The 6624-nt window shown below is 46.9% G+C and overlaps 1 non-coding gene across 1 annotated transcript; it reads right to left on the bottom strand.

Moving 5' to 3' along the window:
- Window positions 1-5408: 5408 nt before the first annotated feature.
- On the bottom strand, window positions 5409-6424 carry LOC102250565. Its single transcript, XR_001360664.1, has one exon. It is a non-coding gene; the product is annotated as a G protein-activated inward rectifier potassium channel 2 (transcript).
- Window positions 6425-6624: the final 200 nt, after the last annotated feature.

Genomic DNA, 6624 nt, shown 5'->3' with positions numbered 1-6624 from the left:
TTTATATCATGTGATCGTCACTGATTTCTACTGAACTTCCATGTTATCAGCTCCTCGTGGCCCATTGGGAGAACAAAGAACAATGAATTTTCTGGAACTGGTGTTTTAATAATGAAAAACTTTTATGATTATCCAGTATTTTGGCCTTTTCAACCACAATAATATTGGGTAACCTTGATGCACTACCTCTTATGGGCCATTCAATGCCTTTTAAATGATAGGAAATGTCTCACAGAGTCATAATGCTTAGCAGAGTTGCAGTGTTCTTCCTTTTGGAGGGATGATGGAAAACTTTAAAGCTCCATGTGTGCCCTACAGCATCCGACCTCAGATTGTTAGGACATCTGATGAACCAGAACACAGTGTCCCCAAACTGGGGAGGATCACAAAAAGTTCAGCATATCTGGGGAGCAGGTGTTATCACTTTTCATCCAGCTAATGACATTCCCGGGTGTATTACACTGCGGTGGGCATTTGAAAGGAGGCCCCAAATAGGTCACTTAAACCTAATGCCCAAAGAAGGGACTGTTGGATTTCTTGATGTTGACAGATAGTAGATTTCTACTTAGGAAAAATGCATTCACGTCTTTGAGTTTTTAAAAACAGTCCTCCTCATAGAGGTGATTTTTACCCAAGTGCTTACCATTCAGGTCTCATCAACCAACTGTTTTCCCAAGGTAGGCAGGTAGTTGGGGTTATAAACTCTTAAGAGGAAAGCAGTAAATCTGGAGAAAATGGCTTGCCACTTGAGGGATTAGCAGTAACTTATCAGAAGGAGGAAGTAAGGGCTGTGGAAGGCAATGGCTATGAAACATCGCTATTAGAAACAGCTTAAGGTCCTGAGACGCCAAGCCCCAGCCGCCTTATCCGAGCAGCCACTGTCCAGCTGCCTGGGCTCAGGTTCTCCCCCTTGACAGCCCAGTGGCTTCTGGATGGCAGAAAGGGAAGCTGGCGCTTGGAAATCAGAGCGGACAGAGCAGCATGTTCTCCCAGGCGTATCTTTGTAGACATTGCTTACCTAATTTCAATTTCAGAACTTTCTTGGCGGCGTTATCTCTTTTTAATAGACAGCTCTTAAAGACTCATGGGAACACATAAAGAATTTTAAAATGAGTCGGTAACATGAGAGACCAACAGAGAAACCTTACAGCAAAAGAGGAGCTAACGGTGGAGGCGAAGAGAAGAAAGCCCGTCTGCCCACAAAACACCAGCTGTCTCTTTTGGGCGCGTCTCTCTACCGAGTCTCCATGGACCAGCAGCTCTCGCGTTGCAAAAGGCACTAAACCCAGGGCTGAGCCACCGTCAGGGGCCTTGGGTGTCCACTTCCGGCTCTGCCAGTGGCCAATGGGCCTTAGCCAGGCCTCCATTTCCTCAGCTAAGAATAAGGACTCCTCCCGATCTGCGAGCTGACTTTCTTCCTGTGGGTAATATTATTCTAGCGATGGAACTGAGCTTTCCAGTGGTGAAGAACTGCTTGCTGACACCCGCTTCCTGTTTGCCACCAACAACTTCCGGTTCACTACCACCAACTTCCGGTTCACTACCACCAACTTCAGATTCACTATCACCCACTTCCACTTTGCCACCACACACTTCCGGTTTTCCACCACACACTTCCTGTTTTCCCCACCCACTTCCACTTCCCCCAATTTTTCATGCCGTACTTAAATCTTTCAGATGTTTTCTTCTTTGAGAAAAATTCAAGGAATAAGAAAACAGGGATGGAAGGGGAAGTCATAGATTAAGAGGCTAAAAAGAGATCTCAACCAACCAGTGTGTTAACTTCATTTGCATCCCGAGTCAAACAAGCAGATTAAAAAAATTTTTAAAAAGACATTTATGAGACAATTGGAAATTGGAACACTTAGATATTAGATCTGAAGAGATGATCATTAATTATTTTTGAGGTCCTAATGGTGTTATAGTTATGTTTTTAAAAGGGTCCTTATCTTTTAAGATACATACTGAAAATTTTGCAGATAAAATATGATGCTGGGAGCAGTTAGTGAGTGGTGATATAGATGGGACAAGTTTTGGGCATAAATTGACAATTATAGTAATTAAATGATGGGTACACGGGAGTGGGTTATACTATTTGGCCTATTCTTGTATACATTTTATAGTTTACATAATAAAAAGTGTAAAAAACCCAGCCTGATGGGATTTATCTATGGAGCACATTGGCGGAGGTGTTGGAAGGGGCTGCTTGTCATAGTTGCATAATCACTGGGGGTAAATATGGAAGTTCATCAATCAGAAAGGCTATGGTGAGGAGCTGGCTGGCAACGGGCCCAGCTCTGTGTGGCTGTCATCTAGCCTCTAGGCCAATTTACCCACCATAAATAACCGTCCATGTGAATGCTTTACTATTTAAATGCACATTCGCCACAGCTGCTGCGCGTGTTTGTTTATGTAGCTATGAACCCTTCTGTAAACACCACTATCTCAAAATCACCCATGTGTCAGGAACATAAAGGGCTCCCTTAAAAGATATATTTGTGGGATGAGACACGGCCAGTTCCCAGATGTCTGGGTGGTGGGTGTCAGAATTTTGCAGGGTTTGATTCATTTTCAAAAATAGAATCACATGACTGGAAGGTTCTTAGAGGTCACTGTACACATTTCTCCGAGTCTGGGCAGAACCAGACTGAAGCCATCCCCTGAGGATGTGGGTCTGTCTTTTGTGGATGCGAGTCTGCCTTTTATGAGGCCAGAGAACTCATCGAGTGAAGGCCTGGGGTCATGACCTGCAGGGCACCGGGGTTGGGCAAGATGCACACCCTACCCTCAAGGTTCTTACTTTCATTTTCTAAAAATGAGCCTGACTCTGAGTGCTGGGCAAAGGCTTGCTGCAGTGCCGCTGGCGTTGGAATCATCTGCCAGATGTTCTGTGCTGAGCCTGGGACCCAGCTGACTGAAGGACCGGGTGGCCAGCCTTCCCCAGGGCAGCTCAGCTCTCCAGAAATACCATGTTCTGATCCACGTATGCCCACACGTGGGTGACAGGGAGAGGGCACTGCATCAGGGTTGCAATGTGGAGCTCGTCCTTGAAATAGGCCCGCTAACTGAGATCACGGATAGTAGTTTAAGGTCAACTAAGACATTTTCGAAAGGAGAAATGAGTAGAGCGGAAGCCGTTTTGTGCCAGCTCACTGTTGTCAAGGCTCTTGGTGTCCCATCCAGCCCTCCAGTGAATAATTAGGCCCTTGTGAATTTGTTTTCCTCAGTGTGCATTTGATCCATATTAATTTTTTCCTGTGACTTTGACTCATTGAAGCATTTCTTCCCCCTAAGGATCTGTTTAATGCCCACAAATACCAACTGTGTTTTTCATTCACAAAGAAAAGCATTCCCCTGAAGCTTAAGAGATCAGATGTGCTATAAGCACTGAATTGTATGAATCCCACCAGGAAAGGAACAAGACATGTCCAGCTTCCAGACAAGCCCAGGACTTTCTAGAACATTCTTCCCTTCCCTTTCCAGAAGTTAGAAAACTTTTTTTTTGTTTAAATAGAAAATTAATAGGGGTTGCCTTTTTCCAGGAACAAAGGCAGGTGTTTTGAATCTTTTCTTTTTTTGCTGGCACCTTCCCCCTTTCCTCCAAGGAAGCAGTAGAAAGGCCGTGGCAAGCATCACTGTGGATTATCAAGAAGACGGCGCCCCTCTCTTTGGAAAGGTTCAGGCATTACAAACTGTCCTCAGAAAGACAGGGCCTGCCCCAGGGAGAATGCCAGCTCAGGGACATCACAGGATAATTTGCTTATTCCGGGTTCATGTATTTTTTTGAGATTGAGTTTTGGGTGGAGCGAGCATGAAGCTCAGCTCCTACAGTTTGAAGCTCAGATGAACACCACTAACCAGAAAGCACATATTTCCCGTGGCTTTTGCTTCTTGAGCTCAGAGATGCCACGATAACAAGGCTTGTCCACTGCCCTCCCTCAGGTCCTATTGGGAGAGTTGATAGTGAGAAATCTAATATTCAAATTGCATCATGAGTGGTTGGTTTATGCTGCCAGAGGCTGTGTCGCAGGGGCCACCACTAGGGGGATCCAGAGTCCCTGTGCTCAGCCCCGTGGGAGAAGTTTCTGGTCTGTGGGAAATGACAGGGCTCCCGGTTTAAATTGCTCCCTCCCTCTCTCCTGCCTCTCCACTCCCCCAAACACACAACCATGGCTTCAGGAATACATCCGAAGTCAGGCTCAAGTAACAGATAGCCCTGTTCACATCTGTAGCAATCTTTTAGTATTCCACAATCATTCTTTTGCTATTCTTTACAGCTGTTTTCGGATTAGGTCCATGCTCCTTTAGTTCTAATGGAAAGGAGCCCACTCAAACCACCGAGCTCCATGCAAAGCCCACCACTCACATTTTCATTGCTGGTTGCATTTACAGACTGATGGCAAAGTTTCCACCAGGAGAGAAACTTGCTAGAGGTATGACCTTGCCTGCTGGGCACAGGCAGGCGGAGACACGGGACCAAGGACTTTCTTTTGAAGGGATGACGGAGGTCAGCTTAGGGGTTGATGAGGAATCTGGGGCCTGTCTGTGGGCCATGTATTTTCAGTTGAGATAAACCAACCCCGAGCCTCCAGTTGAAGACTTCCAGGCACAGAAGGGCAGATTGCATAACTAAACAGGATCCCAAGGCTACTATCGATGCCCAGAAGAACAGTAAAGAAATTGACGAGTTAGGGTTCTAGTTTATATGATTTCTGGAGGACACCACTGCTAGCTTAGGTCAGAGTTTACGGCTCTGTTTTGTGGACAGTTACAGATAAACACGGGCAGAACCTGTTTTGCTGGTGGGATGAATAACACGTGTAAAGTTCAGATGTGAGTGAAGACTTCAATAAAAGCAGACCAGCTCCCTATTCTGAGAGCAGATGATCTTCCCTAAAGCACACCAATGAGAGGTCAATGGGGTTGCGACGAATGGATCTTCGGCTTTTTGCTTTCCTGCTGGAGCTATTTACTGGGGCTGCAGGATTGTGTCTGCCGGGGGTTCAGCAGGTAGACTATGGAGATAGACGCCAAGCACTCACTCGACATAAAACAACGCTATGGGCCTTGCAAATAGCTCCCAAAGAAGAGGGGAAATTGCATTTTTATTAAAGCGATTTGTCAGGCTTCCTCTGAAAGCCTTCCCGTCTTCCTCCTGGCGAGGCAATAAATAACCCCAAGTATTTAAATTGACCATGTTTCAGCCCCATTTAAAAGGTGCTTTAGCGAGAAATTTTAACTTACGTAAATACTTGGAAATTTAACATATATTAAGCAGTGTTTTTAAAACACTTGTTTATTAATTTGTTTCTAAAGGCCTTTTAAAAAGCGACGGCTAGCCTTCTTGGTGGATAGACTTGAGGGGATAAGCTACATGGGCATACTACGTCATGAAGTGAGGGGCGGTGTCAACAGTGAGTGCGGTGCAGCTTTCCCATAAATAAGAATGTGAGACCCGGTTGAAAGGAGCCTGGGTCCCACAGACACCCCAGGACGGAGCAGGCCTTACCTGTGGCTTCCACCATCCCTTCCAGGATGACCACGATCTCCAGTTCCTCTTTGGGCAGCTGGGCTTTGGAGATTTCCCAGAAAGGACTCTGTTGGTTGATTTCGTGACTGATGATGAGAGGCGACACCAGGAACAGCCGGTCGTCCCCGGTGTAATACCCGACGTTGATGTCCGTCTGGTTCAAGGGGATGAACTCCCCCTCTGAGGTCTGTTTGGATTTGATCAGCTTGGCTCGGATGGAGGCCTCCACGATGTGGGAATTCCTGAGGTCCCCGACGCGAAACATCAGGCACAGCTTCCCGTCCCGCATGGAGATCACCGCGTGGGTGGAGAACACCAGGGTCTCTGCCCTCTTCTTGGGTTGCGATATTTTGACAAACATGCATCCCACCATGAATGCATTGACAATGGACCCCAACACCGACTGGACTAAGAGGAGAATAATCCCCTCCGGGCACTTGTCCGTGATGACCCGGTAGCCATAACCGATGGTGGTTTCTGTCTCTATTGAGAATAAAAAAGCAGAGACAAACCCGTTGAGGTTGGTGACGCAGGGAGTCCACGACGGGTCCTCTATGTGGTCCATATCTCCTCGGATATACGCTATTAGCCACCAGATCATCCCAAAAAAGAGCCACGTGACTGTGTAAACCATGACGAAGATCAGCAGGTTGAACCTCCACTTGAGGTCGACTAAGGTGGTGAAGATGTCGGTCAGGTAGCGGTAGGTCTCCCTCACGTTGCCATGGTGCACGTTGCACTTCCCGTCCTTCCGCACGTACCTCTGGATTTTCCTTTTGGTCCGGTCTCGGCAGATGTGTCTCGGCAGGTCGTCCCTGGCCTGCTTAGGCAACTTTGGCTGGTGAATGGCCACGGGGCTCTCCACGTCCTGGTCCATGGAGTCGCCCTCCAGGACGTTAGCTGGTGGTTTGGAGAAAAGAAAAGAAAGACCGAATGAAATGCTGGCTCTTAGGGGATCATGGAAACCACACCGTGTGCGGGATATGAACGTCAAACCAAACACCATTTGTGTAGCTATTCACAAAGTAGACAAAGCGAGTTTTATGTGGCATCGTCTGGACAGGCCCCGAGTTGACTTGGACTCTGTGCTCTGC

Source organism: Myotis brandtii, unplaced genomic scaffold (assembly GCF_000412655.1).
Source record: "Myotis brandtii unplaced genomic scaffold, ASM41265v1 C42982124, whole genome shotgun sequence".
NCBI lineage: Eukaryota > Metazoa > Chordata > Mammalia > Chiroptera > Vespertilionidae > Myotis > Myotis brandtii.
The sequence above is the reverse complement of the archived record's forward strand: the minus strand, read 5'-3'. Positions and strand labels throughout refer to the sequence as shown.